Source organism: Astatotilapia calliptera, chromosome 5, assembly GCF_900246225.1.
Source record: "Astatotilapia calliptera chromosome 5, fAstCal1.2, whole genome shotgun sequence".
Lineage (NCBI taxonomy): Eukaryota > Metazoa > Chordata > Actinopteri > Cichliformes > Cichlidae > Astatotilapia > Astatotilapia calliptera.
The window spans coordinates 25,299,290-25,326,304 of record NC_039306.1 but is presented as its reverse complement, the minus strand read 5'-3'; the positions used below and the strand labels follow the sequence as shown (position 1 = coordinate 25,326,304).

Below are 27,015 nucleotides of genomic sequence, written 5' to 3'. Positions count from 1 at the left end.
TATTTACTTTCCTTGTTGTAAGGAAGATAAACAGATGTGGGCATCTTCGCAGACATGAGTGACAGCCCCCTCCTGCCGTCTGCTCCAGGCTTCAGTCCTGTTCTTTTTTTTCTTTTCGCCGGGCCAGATGGGATGCTCAGCTTACACACAATCCACAAACACACACAGAAGCATACACAAACACAGACATCCAAGTACCAGATGTGCTCCTCCACTCCCTCGCATCAGACCTCCAGAGGTCATGGTCAATTGTGGCTCAGAAAAGAGGAAAACAAACAAACAAGTAAGAAATGCCACACTCAAGACACACGCTAAAAATAATATCTACTGCTCTGTTGATCATCCACCATGTTTTCACCGTTTTCAGCTAACCATCCCTGCCTGCAGTGGTAGTTTAAAACGTTAAGCCAGACACGGTCACGTGTCACATCTCAGGAAAGGCTCAAAGAATGCTATGCTAATGAGCCTGCTTACTGACGGGGTGGGACACGAGGCAAAAGACAGGTTGATCACAGATGGAGGAAGCAGTTACATAAGGTGGGAAGACACTAGCAGAAAAAGAGTGAGAAAAACAAAGTGTGAGAGAGAAGCACTGAGGATGATGACATAATTATAGTTAATTTCAAATGATAAAGGTGGAAAGAGAAACATGGGAGTGACTGAGATGGTGAGCATACAGTACAGCAACCCTCTCAGTTAAAGCTGGCTGCAGCTGGCAATATCATAATATGCAGTCTGTGTGTGTGTCTGTGTGACACAAAGAGGAAAAAAAATGAGCTCTTAGTAGGATGATCTGGACAGGAGTGTTTTAATAAAGCTTCGCACATAGCTTGACATTCTGACATCCTGCAGCGACGTGTTGATGATGCCAAAGCTCTCGCTGCATCCGGTTGATGTGGCCTTAATCTCGTCTTCTCCCATCCCTCTAGTGTCTGTTTTCGATTTGCATGCATTAGTCTTTATTTGAAGACAACCTTAAAGCAGAAACCAAAGCACAGCCACACAGTCCTCTTGCTAAACGTGTTTGTTGATTATATTTGCCGAAGAGCATTAATGCAGTTCAATCTGGTGCAAAGTAAAATATTAGCTGGGCACTCGTGATAAGTTTATGGTGCAAGCCGGCTCTTCATTATTTAAATAAGCTTCCCAGAAGTGACATGTTGATAATGCTAAAGTTAGCACTGCGTGGCAGCTGTTGGAGCTTAATATAAATCCTTTTTTTTCCCCTTCTAGTGGATTAATAGTGCATGGCCTCTTAAAAAGGTTTATGCAGTTAGATTCTCAGACTAGAGGCTGCCTCTATGTTCATGTTTAGGAAGAATGAGACAGCATTTTTTTTCTTCCACAGAAGTGAACTGTTTCAGATCCAGACTTGGAAAATGCATCGCTGCTTCTGCTGTCTTGTTCAAGGGATCTGTCTATGGATTCAGAATCATTCCTATATAAAATGCCAGGCTTACATACCGCCATTTAATGTTCCAATAAAAGAAATGCCAAAAGTAAGTACAAGAGAACAACTTTCCATAGCTGAGACGTTACTACATTGCTATATATGGTAACTGGCAGCTTAGCCTACAAATGTGCATGAAATGTAGATTTAAAAAAAAGAAGCATGCAGAGCTGATTAGCATGACTTATTTTTTGAGAGATAAAGTCAGAAGTATAGGACGAACTAATATTCCACATAACTGGCCAAAAGATGACCTCAAGTCTGGACCATAAACCTGACAGACAGGTTCTGGCCAGAACTCAGGAAGGACTTTGCCTCAGAAAGCCATCGAACTATCAAAGCTGAAATGCAGCAATAAGAGAGTTGAAAAATGAGACTGTGTTTTAATTGTAAGACCTTGAAAAACCTCAGAAAAACATATTCTTGATGACTTTATCATCTACTGCAAGACCAAACAATTCAACAACAAAGAAGAAATCTTCTGTGTTATTTCCACAGCTCTATGTCTTTGTCTAGTTCACACACACACACACACACACACACACACACACACACACACACACACACACACACACACACACACACAGGGTTACTTATTTAATGCACGGTCCAAAACCGCTAGCAGAAGAGCATCACAAAAGTACTGACCATGACTGGCTGGCTCTCTCTTCTCTATTAACCACTTACTCATAAATTATTTTGTCTTATCTTTTCAAGTTACCTACAACTAACCCACCTTATTAAGAGGCTATTTTACAAGTATTACTTCTATTTGTAGTTTTCACAAGAGCCCTCCAAGGTTCTGACACACCTCATTTAATGCTTTTACTACATATATTTTTTACTACTTTCTACATTGTAGATAATACTGAAGACATCAAATAGATGAAGCAAGATATATGGAAATATGTAGCAAAGAGAAAAAAGGTGTTTATATTTTAGATTCCTGAAACTAGACACTCTTTGCTTTGTTGACAGTGCTGCAAACCCTCAGCCTTCTATCAATGAGCTTCATGATGTAGTCACCCAAATGGTTGTCACTTCACAGGTGTGCCTTTTTGGGGCTCATTTTTGCAATTTCTTGCCTTCTTGATAGGGTTGGGACCATCAGTTGTGTTGTGCAGGTTGGTACACAGCTGACAGCCATATTTGACAACTGTTAGAATTCATATTATGGCAAGAACCAATCAGCTAAGTAATGACAGTCCATCATTACTTTAAGAACTGAAGAACTGAATTTCAAGACTGTTGGAAAACCATTTCAGGCAACTACCTCATGAAGCTCATTGAGAGAATGCCAAGAGTGTGCAAAACAGTAATGAAAGCAAAGGGTGGCGATTTGGAAGAATCTAAAATATAAAACATGTTTTGAGTTATTTCACACTTTTTTGTTCACTACATAATTCCATATGTGTTCATTTATAGTTTCGATCCCTTCAGTGAAAGAAAAAAGTCCATTGCGGCCACTTGTGCATTTAAACAACAACAACAACAAAAAGAAACAAAACTCAGATGTCATCTGCTGTTACTTCAAAAAAAGAAAGTTTTGCAATAGGCAAGTTGGCAAAAATGGGTAAAGTAACTTCTCATAAAAGCCTTTGATCAAGATGAGAAAATGGATAAACAAAGGCATGAATTTTGACATGAGTGGTTGGTAAAAGTCTTCTTGGGTGATATATAATAAAGACATCCAGATGAATAGTGTAAATTGTATTGGGTGTATGGTGGATGACGCTTGTAATACAAAATTTGAGATTAAAGTCGGACAATGACAGCTTGCAGGACTTCCTGAAAAGCAGCTCGTCTTCTCACAATATTTTGGCATCAACGAGTTGAGAGAAGGAATTGAAAAGCTAATCCAATGTGAAATATTACTAACACGTTACTTTTAATCAGTGCAGTCTTTCAATATTTCTCGTGACGAAAAATGGACTGCTTATCGTGCTGCAGGGTTATGATCCTGATCTTCTGCCTTTAGTCTGATCTATATGCTCCATTTTTAAGGTTAGCAGACCCATGTGAAATCTTAGTCCAAATATAAATTCGCTAAACGCATGGCAGATAGTTGTAGATGTTGAAACAAAGATCCACAAATAAGGCACAAATACCCTGTACTTACGCACATTTTGCTGCCAACAAGTCAGGTTTTTTCAGGAAACAATGAAACAAGTACATGTGGAATATGCAGGAAAAGTACAGGGTACTTACAGTGTACTTGTTTCATTCTTTCCTGCAATGCCCCTTATTCGCAGGCTGTTTTGTAAAGTTTTACCAGAGATATTTTTTAGCAAAATATTTCTAGCTAATATTTCTAGCTGGTGATTCTAAATTGCCCACAGGTATGAATGTGAGTGTGAATAGTTGTTTGTCTCTCTGTGTTAGCCCTGCAGCAGATTGGTGACTTGCCCAGGGTGTACCCCGCCTCTCGGCCTATGGTAGCAAGGAAAGGTAACCCTGATAAAGATAAAAGGAAGTGAATGGGTGGATGGATGGATATTTATAGCTACTACAATGGTGACTGTCACAGATTTATTAAAAAAAATAACTTTACTAACTGTTTGAAATAGATTTGACTCAAATAGGTTTCAGTGAAGACATCTACTAACTCAGTTTGATCAACGTACAAGGACCGCTGGCATGAATACGCTTCTTTGTGGAGAAAACAGTTCCTGTTTCGCCCCTAACTGTCAAAAATCACACAGTACAAGAAAGCTGTCAATCATCTACAAGGGGATGATAAATGACAAAAATAATATTATAACAATAATGCAAGTTATAATTCAATAGTTGTGGTAGGGACATATCAAGCCTCATGTCTGGAGAGCACCACAGCAACAAGAGTCAAAGTAGTAAGAGCAGAAAGAGTCTGACACTTCAACCAAACTAATACAAGGAAGCTGCCCAGTGCTTTTTTCTGGAAGCTCCACAGGGGCATTTGGGACCACATGTATTTGCATATTCACACTCCTGCTGTTTAGGATACCAAAACACCTCCTCCATCTGACTTCTAACATCCTAATCTCACATTCTCAATGGCTTTCTAATGACCACTCCTTCTGCAAACATCTTAAGCTCACCACTTCCCACTGTTAATTGTTGCCTATATCCACGATGTCCCTATGTTCACTTCTCCAGGATGAGAGTGATACATGTACTGCACGGTCTCCATCTCTCCATTACTATACAGAACAAACTCCACTGCATGCATAGCCCATCTCTCACAGTTAATAAGAAGAAAAGCCTCTCTGAAAGGCTGTGGAGGTGAGAAGCCTACTGTTAAACGTTTTTGTAGTGAGCTGCTCTCCAGCAGAGCAGTAAAGCTTTGTCACTACAAAAACCACACAGTGAGTTTCCAGTGACATACAACACAGAACGAAAGAATGGGAAATGATGCACATCTGCTGCTGAAGATATATGTAAATGTAGAGATAAATATAGAGACAAATACTATGGCTACTGATTTGGATAATTAAATCAACATCCACAAAAAAGGATTTAAAAAGGTAACAGTGGAAGGAGTGATGGCTTTTGCCGGGGAAAGAAGTTCACAGATGTGACCTAGTAAATACTGTATCTACTTTATCCAGCAGCAGTGCATCATCATCATCATTATTCTAATTTCATTCAGTTTATTCGATTGGATTCAATTTTATTTATACAGCACCAAATCACCACATCCAACAACCCCCCGAGGCAGCATTTGGTGAGGGTGGGAAAGAAAAACTCCCTTTTATAGTAAGAAACCTCTGGCAGGACAAGGCTTATAAAAATGGATCAGGCTCAGGGAGAGGCAGCCATCTGAATGTAGGTGAATGAAGAAGAAACAGTGCATCATGGGAAGCCCCCAGCATCCTAGGTTCAGTTCACCGGATCCAGCCCAAACTATAAGCTTTATCAAAAAGAAAAGTTTTAAGCCTAATCTTAAAAGTAGAGATATCCGGCTCCCTAATCCAAACTGGGAGCTGGTTCCACAGAAGACAGGCCTGAAAGCTGAAGGCTCTGCCTCCCATTCTACTTTTAAATATCCTAAGAGCCACAAGTAAGTCAGCAGTCTCAGAGGGAAACGCTCTACTGGGATGAGACGGTACTGTGAGGTCTTTAAGATTAGATGGGGCCTGATGAGTCAAGAAATCTGGAATCTTCTCTCGTCTCTTTTAGTGCTGACCAAATATTTTAAAAACAGCAAGTTATATCAGTTTGGGAGTCATCCGGTTGTCTTAATTAAATTAGAATAACTTGTTTTGACATTAGCTGTGTTACTTATAAAAATGCATCCTCTGTCCAATTAAAGAGCCCAGCAAACAAATGTCACTCTAGCTCCTGTTTAAATCACAGCTAAAACAAGCTACACTCTATAAGAGATCTTCAGGGGAGGATAACAAAGAATCAGTGTGAGGTTTCGCACTTTGAATTTTCCATACGGTCCAATTACTGCTTTAATTGAGGCCAGTCTTGTTAATTAGCAACATAAACTGGATTGTTGAAAAAATGAAGCACGAGTGTGGAGGAGATGAAAAGAGGCTGAGAGACGTGCAGAGAAAAAGAAAGAACACAAGGTGTCTGAAAGGTTGAAACTATAATTGGACTTGTAAACACACAAAAACATTGTTACCGTTGACACTGTCATTAAATCATCACATTGCTGGTTTTTGCTTTTGCTTATTATTATAAAGTATATTTGATTAAATAAGTGGCTGTAGAGCAAACACACTATCAGCATACAGACTGTTTGTCTATAAGCTCTCACTGTGCAATTCTGGGTGCAAAATCTCTTGGAAAAATGAAGGCTTGATTTCTGCAACCAAAACAGGAAGAGGATAATGCTTTTCTTTAACCTGGTGACAGGTTACCAACTAGTACCTGTCACCAGGTTAAAGTCAGGGATAATAGAAAATTTAGAATAACAATGGAAAAAGAGCCCTGTTGTGAAAGCAGACAAGGAAGGTGAAGAGGGAGGAACCAAAAGTAAAACAGGAATGAACCGTTGATGGCACCCACTGAATGGAGTGCTTCAGGACTTCCAGAGGTTCAAAAGTGACATTCAGTTGGTGCTGGCACCTCAGAAAATGGATAAAAACACTTTCATTGAGGTTTCCCGAGGAAAGGATCTGCTGTGAATGTGATGCAATAAATCTTTTGGTTAGAATTTATGCATTTTACCACACTGGTGAGAATAAAAGAACCAAAGAGCAAAGAGAAAATGGTGTTCATCCTAAGCCCATGACTGGACGACTGAATAACGATGGACTAAAACAGCCTTTGGAAACCACAGGAATATTTTAAATCAGTTGTGTATGACACTCAAATATATTAAAAGCAGTCATAGTTGACTCTCAAAAGCAGTGTTTGTCTATTATCACCGCATATTTTAAAAAAAGATAAAAGCCTAATTAATGCCAGCCAAGCAAGCATCAAGTCAAACACCTCATAAGTGGTGCTTATTCAGTAGTGTGTATAAACCTCTATAAAAGTTTCTGTGATTTGAGCTAAAAATTAAATTAAACATAAAAAACCAGGCCTGTACCGTGCTGTACAACTAAAGCTTCCACTTTTCATTGAGTGATGCACGCATGCAGTGTTATTGTCACTGATAGCAGGATTACTGATCACTACATTGTGAAAGAGTCTGTGTGTTATCTTTGTATTCAACTCAAGTCAGAAGGGGACTTGAGTCGAATGCTAATGCCTTGCTCCCACAAAGCACAGCACCAGAAACTGGAGGCATTTTATTTGGCAGTACACAGGCGCTATAGTACACAAAGGGCCTTTTAGATTGGATTTAGAAGTAAAATGCCACAGTCAGACTAGGGAAAACAGAGGTTGGAGACTGGGGCACAACCGGAATTACTTCACATCTTGTTGCTTTGAAGATGAGGACCAGGTCTGCGACCACTCGCAGTCAGTTGGAATCTTCAAAGCATCTTTGGTGCATCGAGACGGCGATTAAACAACAACAACAACAACAACAACAACAAGCAACCTTGCTTTTACATACAGCCAGAGTTGTAAACAACAAAATGTGCGACTCTTATAAAGAGTTATGTCAGGAAGGGCATCCATCACCAAATTAATCATGCGGGTCATAAGAAATCTGGTTTCCATACTAGATCCATGAGGACCTGGGTTAACAACAACTGCTTCCTGGATGTATTAAAAGAGGACATGCAGAGGGTTGGTGTGACAGAGGAGGATGCTAGAGAGAAGGTGAGATGAAGGTCAATGATCTGCTGTTGGGACGCCTAAAGAAGACTCTTTGCTGGAGGGGTGGAGAGTAGCATTCAGGAGACTGTTTTTTCCTCTCCCAGCTGGTTTCATTTTCATGTCTTAACTTCACTTTCACTCACCGGGTACGGTCTGCACACCATGCCACAACCCAATTTTTCCTAGATGATCAATGTCATTTATGTCAGTGGCTTAATACACAGTACAGAAATGCCATGTCATCGTGTAGTGATATCATATTAGTAGATTTAGACAATATTTGATCCTAATAATACTGTAATGCAAAGCAATGTAAGGTGAAATAAAATAATCAAGAATATTGACCCATATCCTGCTCTATCCAGATAATAAAATATAGCTGATGTCAAACCAGTCAGCTTATCAAGTGGGTTTCCACCTGGCAGCATTTTAATCAGAATATAGTTCAGGGCAGTGAAGCTGATGCTGCCAGCTGGGTGGTTTCAATGCGTCTGTGACCTAGCCTGACACAAAGGTGATAAACAGGGTCAAATTTTACGCATCATGTTGTCATCCTCAATTCACATCAGAGTGATTTGTTGTTGTTTTTTTTCTCTCAGAACACTATTTGATATCAAATTGGGAAAAAAGGGGAAAAAACCCTCCTTGTCTGCTCATCTCCTCATCCAGCGATCCCTACCAAATGAGCAGCTCACTGAGGTTCAGTCTATTAATCTTGTCAAATGGATTCAGAGAGCAAGGATATTATAGACAGACATCAGCTCAGGACAGGGGACCAGATGGCTTTGCAAAATGGAGAGAACAATAAAAAGAGGAAAGAGGAGAGAAACTGAGTGCAAAAAGCACCCCATAAAAGTGCAGAATGGGAAGGGATAACATTTTTCAGGAGTGAGACATCATGGAGAGACATTCACATGGATGAAGGAGTCAGTGAAAATGACAGGCTATGGCTCCTGCTGTCACTGGCTCTCAGATGTTAAGTCATAGTGCTTTCCTTGACAACTTGCTGTCATTACATGCGGCAGAAATACAGATCCCTGTTGAATTATGCATGGGTGGGGGTAAGATAAAGACTAAGTCAGGTATCAAGACAAAAGCGGCAACACATGTATGTGAAGAAGAAAAAACCCACACAGGGAATCACAGAAGGACAGATGACCTCAGCTCTGTTACTTTATTGATACATTGCTGCGGTCATCTTTCAGGCAAAAGAAGGCCCTTGATGTGACACACAGTCCAAGCTTAAACTTCAATGTAAAATATAACCTGTCTTCCATGACTGCACTCCTCGGTGGTGATAAAAATAACAGGCAGAGCAGCCATACGGTGGGATAATCTACAAAAGTCTCCAAGTGTGGCAGATAAGACAGAGCTTATAAATAAATTACTTGGGTGAAAAAATTACCTTGAGATGAGAACTTTATCTGGGACTTTGATATTAATTCCATATAGAATGAGGATGTAAGAATACAAAGGATCTGATGTAATTTACAGGATCAGGTGATGCACCTGAAATGAATGTTTCATTTCACGCCACAGGGATTAAAACCTATTAATTACTTGTATTATAAACCTATTATTTGCATTAAGTATTCTTTAATAATCTGTAGATGCACAGTTGCCCTACATTAGGTTCTCATAGTAATCATTTGGACATTTCAGAGACCTTTTCTCAGTTACATGCTAACAATAGTAAATGTTTCTTTAATACATTAAAATAATATTAATAGAGGCTCGGCATGTCTATTTAAACATACTTTTTTTCTTCAAATGTTAACTGAAATGAGATCACACATGAGAAACTGAAGCATCCATCACTGTCACAGTAATTAGGTTACATCATTCATATCATAGAGGTTTTTAAGGGAACCATTAATTGGAAGTGAGGTTATTAAAATAGAACTCATGGGTTAATAATAGGCACATTTACCCAGATATTAATTTCTCATCTCACAAAATAACCAAATGAGAATAATGAGTAAAAAGAATAGCAGAATAAAACCATTGCTATTAAACGTATTTCTATTTTTGGTGATTTCCATTTTTAGGCAGAGCTGTCTGTGAGATATAAAAGCTGGTGGTGGTTCATGATGGCAAACAGTGAAACAGACTAGGGCTGGGCTATATCATACCATTCACGGTAATACCGGTGTAATTTTGGGCAACGATAGGAAAATGACATATCGCGATAGAATATGGGTAAAACACGTATGCGCAGTGCCTTTGTTTACATACGCACATGGCGGCGACGCAGAATGAGAAGAGCGAAAGTGGATCGTTAAATGAAACAGATGAACCAGAATTGGTTTGTAAAAATGCTGGAACTTCAGTGGTGTGGAACTGGTTAGGCTTTCGTCCGTCAGATACACAACAAAGCACTATTTTTGGTAGCGCATGCTAGCAGGCCGTCGTTATTACCGTTATTATACAGCACACTTAAAATCAATCCTTTGATTTTTCTGAAAATCGACAGTGCCCTTTATAATCCCGTGTGCCTTATGTATGAATTCTGGTTGTGTTTACTGACCTCGAAACGATTTTATGTACATGGGGCTCGAAAATCTGTCAAATGTTTTAGTGTGACTTTGCTAAGCTACGAAGCCGCACCACATGATGGATTGTCGGAGCATTACGGCTATATTAGGCAGGCGCCTCGTGGAGTGATACGTACTGTGCTTCAACATAATATTACTGTATTGTGTCCCATATGGAAAAGATATATATAAATCTTATAAAGTTTGTACCTGTCTTGTGTGAAACTTGTATGAAAAGCATATAAGAGTGAAAACAGATATAAGATCCCTTGAAAAATTATATAATGAAACTTGTATGTTTTGGATACTTACTAAAACAATGTATGAAATTAATGAGAAAGTGGCGACTTTCATGAGTAATCACATATAAGTTTTTACTATTTCTTTTCCAACCTCTTTTTAAGTTTTGTGGATATTATACATGGTTATGCTCAGGGTATGTCTGCCAATTTCCACTGGAAATGCCTTTTGGTTAAACTGTCAGCAAGGAATTTGCACTGTTACATTTTTATATAACTTTAATGCACATAAAAAAGCAGCTGCTTGTTTAAGTGAAAATACATAGATGGGGTATTTTGCACTAATAAAGTTGTGGAGTTGTAAAGTATTTTGTCTAGTGTCAATTATATCGCAAATTTTCAAATGTATATCGTGATAAATATTTTTGGTCATATCGCCCTGCTCTAAAACAGACACAACTATATCTAGCGAAAGGGTAATCAGGGATAGGCACAAGCTAGTGATTCGTGCAGAAGTTGTCAAACAAGTAGTCCAGAGTAAGAGAGACTCTCTGTGCTGCCCAGACGTTTTTTTACAGAGACATTAGCAAAAGGGAAAGAGACAGACTGAAGTTTACAACGTGTATGTACTTTCATTAATTGTATCATGACCGCTTAGGTTTGACAATACTGCATGCAGGCAATGGCAGGTCAGCTAATCATCAGGAGTGGTTTATTAACATTGTGTCAAAAAAAAAAAATCTATTCAAACCCCCACATAGGTTGATTTTGGGAAAAAAGGTTAAAAATAAGAAAGAAGACACTGAGAGGGAGGGAGAGAGGCAGAGAGACAGAAATGAAAAGGCAGAAGCTTTAAAAGCTTTGGGAAGGATTTGTATCCAATAAGCCATGGTGAGGATTAAACCATGTTAATGCAACACAACACATGCCTACACAAACTGGACACAGTGCACACAGCACTCTCGCTCAACACACACATACACACACGCGCGAAGACTAAATCTATTATATTAATGTAAATTTTATAATAAAAAAATGATGCAAACATCTAATGACTCACTGTACAGGGATAGTTCCCAGTGATTATTAAAACAAGCGAAGCTGTGCCTTTTATCGTGTCAGCAATACTTCTGTTCGTTTGGCCGAAGTAGACTCAGCATTCTAAAAACAAGTTGTATGAAATCACCTTGTGTGAGGCGATGTACTGCAACTCCATTAAAGCCAATCCATTGCCTCTATGCAAATTAATGGAACAAAGTGTTCTCATGAGACACAAAATCCCCTGCAGGACTGCAACCTTGGCTTAGGGCTCCTGTATACAGCTGAGAGGCACATAATTTTCTCCACCATTATCTACAATGCTGTGTAATTAGTTTAAGTTTAGAACAACAAAAGAAATATATTAGAAGATCTTAGAGTGGGCGGAAGATATTCCTGGCCACACATTAGAATACAGTGTCTGTTTTGTCTTGAATAAGAAAGTTGTAAAGGTTGTCAGCGTGTCAGTTGCTTCTGACAGATCAGTACAGCGCTTAATAAAAACAGAAACAGAAATAAAAACAGAAAATTGAAACCAAGTCTGATCAAAGTAATCGATTGCAGGCTGAAAGCAGGCTGTCTTTTATGCAGTGAGGCCCAGTTTCAAGATGTGAAGAAACCAACTAAACACGCCATAATCCCTATTTCAACATTGATGCTCTACAGTGTGTTTCCCTGAAAAAAGAACACAAGGAAAATCTGAGCATGTTTACTGTGCGCTCAGTTCAGTTTAACAGGGCAAATATTTGATGGAGTTACATACAGTTGCTTCTCCTGGATAATCGCAAACAGCTCTGCCCTTTTAGTTTTACATAAACAATCCTGAATAAATGCATTCACTTTATCTTTGCAGACAGCATCCACACGATTAACATATGCATTTATGACAATAACCATTTGAATTCCAAATGTGTGAGTGTTCGATTGTTCACTGTCACCAATTAAATTCACATAATGGACAAAATAAAATTTTGCATGTAGTGATTTTATGTATCTAATTAGCACTAATATGAAATGCAGTATTATATATGATGGTGCTTCTTACAGCCGTTGATTAACACAATATTAACAGCAAACAAAAGTGCAGCGTATAATGTTTGTGTGATTAATAAACAGCAATACTGGATCAAATCCTAAGAGGATACTAAATGGTGAGTAGAGAGGCACTTTACATGTCTTACTATGTTAATGAAAACAGGGGAATTATGTAAATTATTGAGACAAAGCACATCTGTTAACTAAGAAGAGGCTGATTTTTGTAAAGTCAAATATAACAGGCATATCTTGTTTTTCTCTCTGCTAACGCACATTGTTCATGTGCTTTAAATCCATTTAAGAATGTGAGGTGAGTCATTCTAGTTTGAAATGTGCGAGGGCATCATTAGAAAGCGTGTGTTGGAAAAATGCTGACATTTTAGTGGTCTGAGTTTTGTCTTATGTTCGCCAACACGACCAAACAGCGATCTCCAAAAACCTGCATTTTTGATGGTACAGAGCAGAATTACTGCCTTTGGAATTGACAGCATTAGTGTTGAAAGGTTTTAGAGCAATATGCTCCTAACCAGAGGATGTTTTTTCAGGTAAGATCTTGCACATTTCATCAAGACAATGCTAAGTGCATACTGCATCTATTACAGCAGCATAGCCTGCAAGCAGCACCTTTCGTCAACTAAAAACATTTGGACCATCACGAAATGAAAAATACAGCAAAGAAGGCCCCGGACTGTTAATCTGCTAGAATCCTATATCGGACTTGAATAGGACAACATTTCTCTCCGAAATGTCCAGCAACTAAACTCCTTAGTTCCCAGATGTTTGCAGACTTTTGTTAAATACAGAGAAGATGCTACACCGTGGTAAACATAGCCCTGTCCCAACTTTGCTCTTTGCATGTGTTGCTCTCATCAAATTCAAAATGAGCAAACATTTATCTTCAAATTAAACATTTTCTCAGTTTAAACATTTGATTTTCTATTGTGAATAAAATATGAACGTGTGAGATTTGAGACTCTCGCCCTATGGCAGCTGAGATAGGCTTCAGCCCCCCACGACACTGAATTAGACAAACAGAATGAATGGATTGATGGATGGATAGAGATATACAAATTATTGCAGTCTTGTTTACATTTTACACAGCTTCTCAACTCTTCTGGTATTGGAGTTGTATGATTCCTCCCTTCAGTGTACTTTTCTTAGGCAACATTGATTCAATGCAGTCAGTACAATACAGGGGGCAGTATGTGTTCAAACATTTATCAAAGATCTTTTTGTTCGTAAGACTGCAAAAGAGTTAGGCTTTTAAACTTGTCACCTTTGATGTTTCAGCATGCCCCAATGAATGGGCCACTGTTGTGTGTGTTTGTGTTGCAACTCAGTGAAGCAAAAGAAAAAAGAAATCACTAGTGCAGGAACTGCAGGAAGGGTATTGATTTGTGTCTTTGAGTACAAAAACTAAGGAGCTACATTTAATGACGCTGCAAAGTTAGCAAAATACACATTCACAGGGCATTCAAGCACATTTTCTTATTCTCTGTTGGCATGTTCAAAAGAATAAAAAACATAATCTATCTGCTTTCTTTCACATTTGAACTGACTATGAAATCCAGCATCATTCTTAATCTCTCTATGTATCTAATCATACACGAATTCTTCCTTTGCTAGCAGAATAAAGACGTTCAGGTACCTCCCCATGGTTGTTTGGTGGAGTTTTCTCCTATAGATAGCACTGCAGAAGAGATTTGTGCTCAGACTGAAATTAATCCAGTGTGAAATCATCAGTCCAGTCAGTGCTGTACCTCAGGGAAGCCCTGCAAGAGCGAGGGTAGCCATGATGCTGTGCACCACAGCTACATTCCATCAATGCTTGCTGCTCGCGGGCAACACTGTACAAGCATCTAAATGACAAAACATGTCTGTTCATGTTCATCCAACACTAGCATACTTACTGTACTCGTGTTACATTCAAATGATTTAAAATCAAATACTCTGACATTTCTATTCTGATCGGGTTTTAGCCTCAGCAACCACACACCCTCTGAGATTTATTATTCTCGGCAAAGGACAACAAGTTCTGCCTCCCACAGCCTTCAGGATCTATGAGTCTAGGCAAGGTCAAGGCGTGCTGTCTTTATGGAGCTCTTTATGAGCCAGTTCTCCTGGTGGTTAAGCGGCTTTCATGTATTCAACAACAGCAACCAGACAGCGAACATCACATTAGTACTGCACTTATATTGTTCCTGGCAATAAGATGCTAAAATAGGCAATAGATGAAGACGGAACATCAAAGTGGTGATGGGGTGGAGGGAAAAAGAAGTAGATCTACTGTACCTCACTGGGGCGGCCAAAGAGCTTGTTTTTGAGGTCAGTGAAGAGCTGGCTCATAGAGGAAGAAATCCTGTAAAAATAAAGATGCCTTATCAACTTCAGGGATTATAACAGACTGTGTCATTTTAATTTATAGTATGATGAAAATGAAGTTACGAGCCAAGTCCTCTAAGACTCTGTCAGACTTTCGCTAGACAGCTTAACTTTGACTTGCAGAAGTGAGCATTATTATTGCCCTTTCTTCATGTTTTTCATTCTCTTCAATATTGCTTATTGTGTTCCATTCATTTAGAAATTCAATAAGTCTTTGAAGATAAGAAAACATCACATCTTAAGAGATAAAATATTTTAATTAAAAACCCAAGATTAGATTAGGAAAATGCTTCTGGAGGCAATAAATCTGCAGGAACTAGAACAGGAGAAATATTTTTCTGCTTATGCAATATGCCTTCAACAAATTGCTCACTAAAATTATAAAGCAGTAATTTGACTATGTACATCAATTACAAGAAGCTCTTTTTCTTTTTTTGAATTCCTGCAACAGAAAACGCTTTAAACAATTCAGCTTTACTCTGTGCTGCGACAGTCATACAGAAATTTAAAAGCCAAATATTTTTTAAAAAGGCACTAAATATAGACTGCTGTGTCACTCTAGCTTTACTTTTCTTTTTTTCTTCTGAAAGATAGGTTGAAGTTGTCAAAAAATGTGAGACATCTTTCAAAACAGTTTGTTACGTGAGCACATCAGGAGAGAATAAAGAATTTCTCACTCTTTGTTAGTATTTGCGTACATTTAGGCAAATAACTAGGCATAATTGTAATAATGTGTATGCATCTGCTACCAAAGCAGAGTCAAAAATGTTTCTGACATTTTCACAGTCCATCTAATTGTCACGGCTGTGAGCCACGAGTCCAAGTATTGTCAAATGTATTTAGAGAGCTTGAGTGCAATAAAGAAACAACTGTGAACATGGAGGAACTTCCTCAGATAAACATTTTACAGAGGAAACAGCAGTGTCACGGAAGAGGAATAAGGATATGTGGTGGCCCAGCGAGGAAAAGATAACAAAATACAGGAAGAAGCAGTGGATGTAAGCTCTTTTCTGATTCCCGAGGGGGAATATTTGGTGTGAGTTCAGTGACAATTTGTGAAAATGGAGTGACGGAGTGTTCCCTGATCTGGTGGCCTGGCTTTTTCAGGGACATTCACACAGGAAGTGATTCACTCATGCTTTGTTGCTGTATTGCAGACCGCCTGATTTAGGAAATGCACCCTGAGAGCTGAGAACCGTAATTGCTGCAATAAATCTGCCAAATTATCTGAAGGAAAACTGTAAAAAATAAAGAAATAAATAAAAACTCACCGACTACATCTATATCAGCCCGGTGTTGTGCAAAACAGACGACTGTTTCAAGTGACAAAGTGGAATATATAACTGATACTTTTCTGAGGAGGACTGAAGTGTTTCAGCTGGGTCTGCTACACTGTAGAGCAGACCTCATTACATCCAGCCATTAAGTTACTGTTCTTGCTAAAACAGCTGCAAGGTCTTCAAAATCAGACACTGGATGTGACTGCTGGCACAATCACAGTTCTGTAAGTGACTATGACTTTGATGCAATACAGCCTAAATGCTAGAGAAAATGAATGAATATTGCACAAAAGACAGGAGAAGGAGAATTACAGCGATGCTATAGTTCATCACTACAGAAGACTGTTAGACAAGCGTTCTTGTAATTTCTTTAAATAGCATTCAGGAATAATTCTCCTGGTTTCTTAAAAGATATTAAAGAGCTCTTCTTTGGACCTAACACGATGCCACACTGCTTTAATGATGCTGAGGTCCGAGCTCAAGGGAGTCCAGTGCATGACTTATAATTTTCCATTCTGTGTTTTTCTATCTTGCAATACTTTTACTGCATTGGCAGTGTGTTTAGGATCATCGCCACGAAGGTGTTTCCAATTAGTTGCCTTCTAGTATTTTATGGTGGATCACAATCAAAATCTGAAGGCACTTTTCTGTGTTTATAATTCCATCAATTTTGACACGATCCCCAACACCACTGGCTGAAACCCAGCATCAAACATGACACAGCCTCCATCATGTTCTAGAGACGGCTGCAGATACTCAGTGGTATATCTCTCTCCTGACCTTCTCCTAACATACTCTTGATATTATGAACCACACTGTGAACTTAATTTTTTGTCCTACATGTTGTAACATAACTACTACACACCAAAAGCTGCTTAAAGACATAATTATGAAAATTTGCAGAATCGTCTGGGTCTCAACTAGCGTAAACCACCTTTCCGATGAAGATGATGAATTGGAGAGACGGCTTGTCATAAAACCATCTTGTGAGTTAGTGGATTAGTTTGCGACCACTCTCTCTCATTCATTCATCTTAGATCTGATGAGCCAGATCTGAGATGATGCAGCAGCCCTGGTTATAGTAATCCATTACCAGCGTTTGTTACACGTTGATTACCAGCCTGTGAAAGTCATTCTACGTGACTTTGTCGAGATCTCCAAAGAACTGCTGATGAACTTCTTGGTAATGTCTGGAGTGATCTATGCACTATCTATTACTACAACTATTACCAAGGGACTAATAAACACTGTATTCACCCAGAGTACAGTAGTCTGGAAGCTGGTAAACCGTTCCCTAATTTAGAGACTCAAGAGTCTGAAACACTGGATCAGAGCACAGTATCTTTGATTTTTGTTGTTGTTTTATACGTTTAATTTTTGTTTCATTTTTATTGCTGCAATAACTGGATTATAAGGAATTTCTGATAGTTCTTGTTTTGAATATGAATATAACCCAGCAGGTATTGGAAAAATAACAGAACCAAGACAGTGGTATATGCACATTTTACAATGTTAGAGTTTCAACAGTTCACGGTGGAATTAATCATCTGCTACTGAGACAATGAAAAGTACATATTGTGTCTTTAGTATTCGTTAAATGATTTGTTGTTTGCTGTTGGTGGAGGCCAAGTAATGTATTAAGCTGTTAAATTTAGCAGTTTCTCTATTACGTAAGCACAGCCACCGTTTAAGGTCCAAATGACTGAAAAATAGCAGTTCAAGGTAAACTTGACTTCAACTCATATTACTTGAATTTCTAATCAAGTATTTACTGCTGAAAGTTTAACTTCTTAGTATTTCAACAATAAACCCTCACACTGGCTTTGTGAGATGTAAAAAATGTGAAGATTATGTTGCTCACCTGCAAAGGTTTTTTCTTTTTTTCTTGTTCTTACATTTAAGTTCCATGAAAGAGAACGACACGGCTCCAGAGTTGCACATTGTTTATTTTATTTGCCCCCACATCATGTGGCCGTGATGAGCCACAGAGGTAGGGCTGATCAGTAACTTTAAGGCCAACACCTCAGGCCTAACCCTGAACTACTTCAAGCATAAATTAAGTCTGCTCCCTTGGGTTCATCTTTCATTAGCCACGGGTCATTTGTGCATTTCATGTGTGTTAATGTGCCACAGTAAGTTCCCTGTGACAAAATTTGCATGAGTGAATGAGTTCACCCCCCCCCCCACACACACACATAGAAATGTCAAATACTTCCAACTCCCTCCAAATTTTTCCTGGAGCATAACTGACAGCCTTCAAGCCATAATCAACGTGTCTGTAGCATTCATGAAACTGTAATTAACCTTTTCACCAAAGTAATATTACAAACAGCATAAACAAGACAGAGAAGCATATCTTCTAGGGCCAAAAAACCCTTCACACTCAGTGGGCTTGCATGAGGGAAGTGTTTTTGGCCACCAGATCTTTTTTTTTTAAATCTTTTTCTACCAACATGCACATAAAGATGACCATGTTATGTTAACTTTGCCTGGAAAACAGCTAACAGCTGAAGCCAGATGCATAAAACCATGAGTAAACATGTATATATGACGTTCTATTACTATGTATATGATTTCACGAAGAAATATGTATGTCAAGAGCTCAGAGTGCTCATAATATGTCTAATATCTCATTCAGATTTGCATTTAGATTACACATCATTCCAGCCTCTAGTATATAATATAGTTAGTTGTATGCTGATATATTGTGTTGATTTTGGGAAACGACTGATCATTGCTCAAACGTATTATAAATGAGGTCAGTACCGCAGTGTTCATCCAAGTTGAAAAACAAAAGCTGCATGAATAAGAAACAATAATGTGATGGCTAATACATTGGCTTTACACTACTGCATATACACTACTGCATATATTGAGGTCATTAATTCTGCCAATATAACATTGATCTTGGAGAGTGCACAAGGCTTTGATTTTTGCATTTTGAATTATGGTGCACTGCCAGCCTCTGGAGCTCTTAGGGTCACATGAGGAGGAAAAAAAAAACAATTTCAAGTGACTGAGCAGTGTTTAGTGACGAGTGCAGATCCTCCCAGCAGAGTTTTGCTGCAGGGCTGGCTCGCCCGTGTACAAGCTAAACTCCTCATTGTAGTTCACGGTGTTCTGGTTTCTCGCAGCTTGAACTGCACAAACAGTAACAGTAAGTGCTAACCAGGAGGCCTGAATGCAGCAGAAACTCACTGAAGCAACATTATCCTGCTGAATTAGCTCAGCTTTCCTGTGACACACTTTTGGCTTGGAGGCAGCGTCTCTGAGCAAGATCTAAACATTTCATTGCAGGTCGCATAGCATGTCTGCTGCTCATCAGCCCCTGGTCTTTGTGATCACTCATTCATCTCTTCTGCCTCTTATTGTTCACCCACAAAACTTTTTTTTTGCCACTCTGTCTAATTGCTTTCTCATAAACCCTGCGCACACATTGCTTTTCATATGTCAGATTTTCTTTCTCTTATCTTTTTTGCATGCTGGGAGTTGATCATTCACAATCCTGCTTTGATCTGACTGGAGGAGCTGCTTTGCAAATAAACAATCAACACGCTCCCCTCCTCTCCTTAATCCTGCTCTTTTCATTTTCACTATCACATAACAAAAGGCGTAATGCCAGCAGAGAATACCCCACTGAGACACTGATGCCAAAAATTCTGTTTTCAAATACATAAACATCACATCATATTCCTGTCTCATTTGTTTCTGTCTGCAGTATATAGTAAACTGTACATACGTATGATATCTATCTATCTATCTATCTATCTATCTATCTATCTATCTATCTATCTATCTATCTATCTATCTATCTATCTATCTGTTTGTTTGAAAAGGATTTGTAGATAGAAAACACATGTACATCACCGTCACCACCACTACTGGGCTCACTGTCACCCACACATGTTAAGATCACTATGATGCTAATTTTTCCACTAGGTGACTATGTGGTCATTACATCTGTTAGTCATGTAAGCAAAACATAGAGTATTTTTTTTTTATCAACCACACTCACTTTGCTCCATGGTTACATTAAATTACAGGGCAGAGTGCTCAGTTTGCTCTCATATTTTTCCTTTGTTCTGAACAGCAATGTTTGGCTATCCCTATTGTGATCAAATGTCACTTGCTGAAGCTCGCTCCTGAGAGAATACTGCAAAAGGCTGCTTTGCTATGTGAGTGCTACTTTCTTGCTCTACTTCCTGCTCTACTTCTTGTCCCCTATAAGTGACCTTGCTGTGGCATACTTTCTTTAGCTAGTCCATCAATGCTGACAAATGTTGATGCTATTGCAAGAGTTTTTCTTTATTATGTTTAAAACCTTTTAAATGGTAAGATAACAAAAGGCAAGACACAATAGAAGATACAGCACCAACTAACCACCACTATGAATTTGATTGTAATATCTTATACAGTGATTACTGTGAAAACTCTTAGAGGCATTTACGGTTCTGAGACGATGAATGTTAACAAGCCTGGTGAACAGGATTTGCTCTTTTGGGTCCCCCTGAAGATGCAATTTCTGGTTTTGAGTGAAATACCCAGTCAACCACTGGCCTCACACACAGAGCAGCGAAACGTGGATCAAGCTTGCAGTTAGACAGCAATTAAACAAAATTCTGCAATGCGGCACCTTGCCTCAGGGTTTTGCAGAGGAGGGTGTGTTTCATTGTGCTTTATAATTTAACACATGAAACAATCAGAAAAATATGTCCCTCATTTTCACGGCCTTGTTCAAATTAACACCACTTACTTTTACCATTCACTCTGTGACCACTGGTACAATCGCTCTCTGTCTCACTACTCACTAAAACTTCAAAGCTTTGCTGTGCCCTTAAGAAGACTAGTAGAATTGGAGATGACTCTGATGTAGTTGTTTGAAGAAGTCGGGGTGAAATAGAAGTCGGGGATAGAGAGTTGGGATAGGGATGGCTAGGCTGGATAGTTAGAGCCATCTACTGATCAGAAACTTGGTGGTTTGATCCCCGGCTGCTCCAGTCTGCATACCAAATATCCTTGGGCAAGATACTAACCCCAAGTTTTTTTTTCTGATGCATCCATCGGAGTATGACTGGTAGATGGAAACCATTTAACCCTTGTATGGTGTTCGGGTCTGTGAGACCCGTGTTCAGTTTTTTTCAAAAGAAAAATTAAACAATTAATTATTTTTTCACGTGTAAATGTGTTGTGTCTTTCCACTCACTCCACTTGATTATAACTGATTTATTTATAACATTTTATATAAAAGAAAAACGAGAAGCACATTAATTCATAAATGTGATCTAACAAAGGTAAAGGGAAAAAATTAACCATGTTTGCTGTTCATATGTCTTGTAATTGGGATGAAGTAAACATCTGTTGAGTAATTTAACATAAAATTGTTTGATAGTGTTAATTTGGAAAGCCAAAACTCTAGCGGGTCCACCAGACCCATGAACACTGGCTGAGTAACAAAAATACGAACACCACACAAGGGTTAAGTATAATGGGTGAATATGGATGAATCAGCCATGTTGTATAAATGGTAAATGGCCTGTATTTGTATTAGAGATGGCACGATACCACTTTTTTATGTCCGATACCTGTCATGGTCTCCGTGCCTGCCCGGCCGGCCCCACAAGGCTACATTTGCTGTTTCGGTTCTCTCCCTCTCTGCCTGGGTGGAGCTCACTGTGGGCTCCCGCCCTTGGCCCACACACCTGACAACAACAATGTCATCACCGGGAGCACTATTTGAGGATGGAACACAGATCCTCTCGTCGCTGGATGATTGTACTACTGACGTTAGTGTTCTCACAGCTCCTGTGGACTTGTGCTTCGTGATTAGTTTGTGACTTCCCTTCTCTTCTGCTTCAGACCTTCCCCCCCGGACCTGCGACCTCCCTGCCATGTGAACGTGTGTGAGTGTGGGCAAGAAGACGTGAGCGAGTGTGAGAGAGCTACCCTGTGATTCCCTGGAGTTTTGGTTTCCCTTCACTGTATATATATTGTGCACTGGAACTGTAAATAAACTGCATTTTGGAGACATCTAACCGCTCTGCGTTTGAGTCCCTATAACCAGATCATGACAATACCGATACCATAAATTTGGATATCGGCCGATACCGATATGAATCCGATAAAGTGGTTTTTAATAAATAAAACAGTTTTTTTAATATCTTGCTGCATTTTGTATAAGTTCAAACTCAAGTTTTAAAAAATAAAACACTAAAGCTATTCTGTTATACCTGTATGCAAAAAATACACTGCACCCAAAATATTTCATAGTTCAGCAATACTGTCTATCCTCCCTATTCTGGTATTTTAAAGAGTAAGCAACCTAACTAATAGGGTTCCAAACTCCCAGCAAAAAAAAAAAAATAGGGAACCACCCTCCACCTTATGATGCTTAATCGACGTAATCAACTTTAATTTGATGCAGTGTGAAAAAAATGCACAGAATTAAATTATTTTTCAAATAATTAAATAGATTCAACATCTTTCTTCAACAGAACTGCAGACTGCACAGATGGTACCTTCCCAAAGGAAAAAGTAGTATAGCTTACTAGGGTATATTAGACTTAATAGTTACTATATACAGTAATGGACTTCTATTCATTTTACATCAGATTAAAACTTTGGGTATAAGATTCAGATAATTCATTATTAAAAGCTAGACATTTTAAATGAGAATAAGAAAGAAAAGTATGTCTTTCCCCTGTTAATGCCCTATCGGCCCCCCTGGCTAAACTTTGCTAGATCTGCCCCTGCACAGTTACCAGCGTCAGCTATGTAGAAAAAGATCCTGGTGTACAAAGTAATATTAAATAAATTCTAACAACAGATTATCAAGCTTAAACGCGCTGCTGTTGTTCAGCTGCTGGTTTCCTCTTTCTGGCGCGAAGTGGGTGATAAACAAACAAGAGAGACGGACTCGCGACAGAAAAGCCGATCAGCTTAATCAGTTTCACGATTGAAGTCGCCCCTTTGAGTACTCCAGAATCAGAAAAGTAGTATAATCAGTCCACTTACCAAGTTATAGGATGCATAGGATCTATGCTGTCCTGTGAAAAACTAACTACATCATTACTGCTTGCATTGGAAGTAAGAGGATAAGCAGCACCCAGCTACTGCTAATGAGATGCATTTGATTAACTGATCATAAGCAAAGCAGCCTTGAGCTTTTTAGCTAATTTGCTCCCAGTTTTTCCAGAAATGGATCTACCACCAAATTTACTCTGAGGTCAGACCATGCAATGCCTCAAAAAAACTAGAAAAAACTCAACCGTTAGATCTCAGACTCTACAGGCCTCAGCTAGTATGTAACATGTCAAAGTTCATGACAGTACAATTAGAAAATATCTGAACAAGTATAGCTTTCTTGTAAGGCTTGTCAGGAGAAAGAGTCTACTTTCTAAGAAGAACATGGCAGCCGGCTTAGGCTCGCAAAGTTGACTCTGAACAAACCACAAAACTTCAGCAACAATGTGCTTCTGACAGATGAGGCTAGAGTGGAGATGTTTAGCACAGAAACATGTCAGCACAAACACTTCAAACTGACTGTCAAGTATGGTGGTGGAGAGGTGAAGATTTGGTCTCGTTTTGCAGCCCCAGGAGATGGGCACCTTGCACTCTTCAAGTCGACCACAAACTTCTCTGTATACCTATGTACTCTAGCGGGAAATATGATCTGTACAACTGTTAATACTTGGCCCAAACTGGGTCATGCAACAGGACAATGATCCAAAGCACAGCAAATCTACAAAAGAACCTCTCAAAAAGAAAGGAATCAAGGTGCTGTCCAGGGTTATGAATAGGATCAAAGTCCAAATGTCAACCTGACTGAAACGCTGTGTCGGCACCTTAAGTGAGCATTATAAATGAATGCCAGCAAATGAAACGAGGCAAAAATCTAGAGTAGGGTAAAATTCCTCCGCAAGCATGTGAGAGATCGAGAAAGTCATACAGAATACAGGTTCTATAAGATATTGAACTGTGAAATGTGCCCAAACGTTACACAATCGCATACTGCCATGTGATGTACAATGGCTTATCCAGCCTAACCAGTGCAGACAAATCACTGGTCACTGGAAATATTCACTCAGTATTAGATCAATGAGAACATCATATTGCTTAGAGAACTATAAATCACCATGATGACTGCTTGGAAAAATACACCTAAAACCAACTTCAGTGTATCAGCCATCATTGAGCTAAGAGTGTCTCTCATCTGATTGCCCATGGGACTCCTTGCTATGGTAACAACCCCACTAATGACCACCATTGTGGCAACAGCTGCAGTCGTAGCAACAGTTGGCTATTGCAGCTTTTTCACACAGAGACAAAAGGACAAGAGGGTGAGGAGGAGAGGGCAGGAGGCTTTCTGTCATCCGCAGTCAGATGGGGCATGCATTAGCATCTGGTGAAGCTCCTCTCGATTCATCCTGTTTTTTAATCTCTTCATCTGTCTTTTATCTGTAGGTTACCTCATTTTCAAGAGATAACTGACCGCTTAATTCTCAGACAAATGGATTTTCAGTTCATAAATGCAGAAATTGTTCCCATCATCCCCATTACAGTATTCCTCTCTTTTGTTCATTTCTTGCAGCAGCTTCTACCCAAAAAGAAAACAGAAACAATATGTGTTAAGCAGCTCACTCGTCTATCAACCTAATGTCATTCACCCACCCTAGTGATTCTTCCATCCCCCTCTTTTTAGCATCCTTATTCATTTGTTCAAGTTGCACACTATAATTTTTGCATCATATCCTCTCACCTCTCTCATGGCTTCTGCCACCTCATCCCTCACACTGTAATTTACCTTTCTTTATGAGTCTCCAGCTCTAACCTTCTCCCTGCCTCTGTCTCTCCATCAACACCTCCCCTCGGGCTGCGAGTGGCCCGTGTGAGCGAGAGTGCTGAGAGAGCCTGAAATATTGATGTCCCTAGGCGATGGCAACCTCCAGCAGTCTCTGCAGGGGGTACAGGCTGTGGCCACAGCCAGGTCGAGTCAAAGTGGGTTAACTTTAGCATGATGAATGGCCCTGGCGGATGGAGGCAAGGTGCAGTGAAACATGACGGAGTATGTGCGCGTATGAGAAAAACCATGTTATCCCAACTGCCAGCTGGCATCTTCACATCCATCTGGTAATTTGCTCCCAGGTAATCTGGAGCTTTATCCAAGAATGTGTGTGTAAGAAAAGAGTGAACTAATGAGTGGCTTTCCCCCCTTCCCCCCCTTTTTCCCTTATTCCTTGTGGACTAAGCACAGTTCTCCAGTCTGAGATTTGCTAACGGATCTATTTGTTTATGTGCCCTTCCCCCATCCCTCTCTTCTCTTCTGTTGTTTTCCACCATCTTCTTCCATCTCCTTTGACATCTTTCTTCCCCAGTAAGAAACCCATCATCTTCCTCTCTCCTCATTTTCTTCTTGTTAATCACAGACTTAAATTTAACAAAATATATTATTTTCTATGTATCCTAAAGATGCCATCTGCCTTCTTTTCTTATTGACTTTTTCTCTCAAGTGAAGGTGACCTTGTCAAAAGGATCCATAAGAATTGCCATGGAGACGGCATCCAGCTGGATAATGCTTATGGAGAGAGAGGGGGGATGGGAGGGGCAACAGGAAAAGGCAGTATGAGAAAGCAACGGGGTGAAGGCAGATTCATTACAGATGTGTTTTCTCTGACTCCAGATTCACAGTCCCATCACTCAGGTTCAAATTACTATGATACTTGCACTCGCCATCTCTGTCATTCTCTGTCTCTCTGGATTTGTTACTTCATGATTTCTAGGGTAAGCATAGCTCTTGTCCTGATTAATATGTATTTCATTTAAATCAGTTGCCAGGTTATATGTTTATTGTTTTAAACAGCTTTGAAAGACCCATAAGTCTAATTTCCAAAATGAGATATAGCATTCTTGGACTGGGGCAAATGTCTTCATGGCCAAAGAATAAATCTTCTCTCCTTGTACTGAAGTTAGACCCCTTTTCCAAAACACTTAGAGGAAGATAGCAAATAAGTGTGTGTCATATTAAACGATGACACACTGCTTACTTTGTCCAGCAGTAGTTTACTCAGCTGAATATGCCTGAAACTCTGTCACATGCTAATGTGCATCAACTGTAAACACTGATTTGAGCAGAGTAAATAAAAGTACTAGATTGGACCGTCTTCATGCAGAAGATGAATAAATACATTTTCGTTTGTCTCTATGTGGTTAACACATATTTCTTGTTGTTTTAAACCTCTTAGTGGCAGAAATGCGGTTGGAAATTCGGTTGCAGCCTTGATCAAAAATTGATAAGGTGAGAAAAACTGAAAGCGCAAATGCAGCTACGGTTTATATACCTATGTGCTTGTACACAGCAAGAGCTTTTCTCTTTGTACGAAAATAGGCTGATAAGCAATTAGTTTCTTGTCTTTAGCTGCTCTGATCCGTGTTATGATTTCACAATCCAGCTGTGGCACGTACATGAAAATCATTCAAAGATAAAAGGGTAAAAAACAAGAAATTCGTGTTGCCTTTCCAGTGTGACACGGTTATTCTCTATTTCACATACATAAAGAGGAGAACACTCAGTAGCATAAAGTCATTTGAATTCCAAAAAAGGAAAACATGCTTTTTCACTGACAAATTTTCTGCCCACTGGTTGTTTTGTATGTGAGATTCAATCAGGTCTGCAATGCGTCACTCACACAGACGTAGGCAGACATTCACAGCTGCCTGTCAATATTAGGGCCATCCTTTTTTCTAGGCATTGATTCTAAATCTAAATGTATATTTACAGGATATACTTAAGTAAATAAAAGAAACACGGTAGTACTTGATCTATGACAGAGACTATGTTCGATATATGTGTTTATTTTGTG

The 27,015-nt window shown here is 39.2% G+C and overlaps 1 protein-coding gene across 3 annotated transcripts in view; it reads right to left on the bottom strand.

Moving 5' to 3' along the window:
* dlgap4b (discs, large (Drosophila) homolog-associated protein 4b) overlaps positions 1-27,015 on the bottom strand; it is a 139,964-nt gene that overhangs the window by 89,455 nt on the left and 23,494 nt on the right. For all 3 annotated transcript variants that reach the window (XM_026168451.1, XM_026168450.1, XM_026168452.1), the window contains exon 2: positions 14,790-14,856. The gene's annotated coding sequence lies outside the window, so the exon portion shown is untranslated. The remainder of the gene's footprint in view (positions 1-14,789; positions 14,857-27,015) is intronic.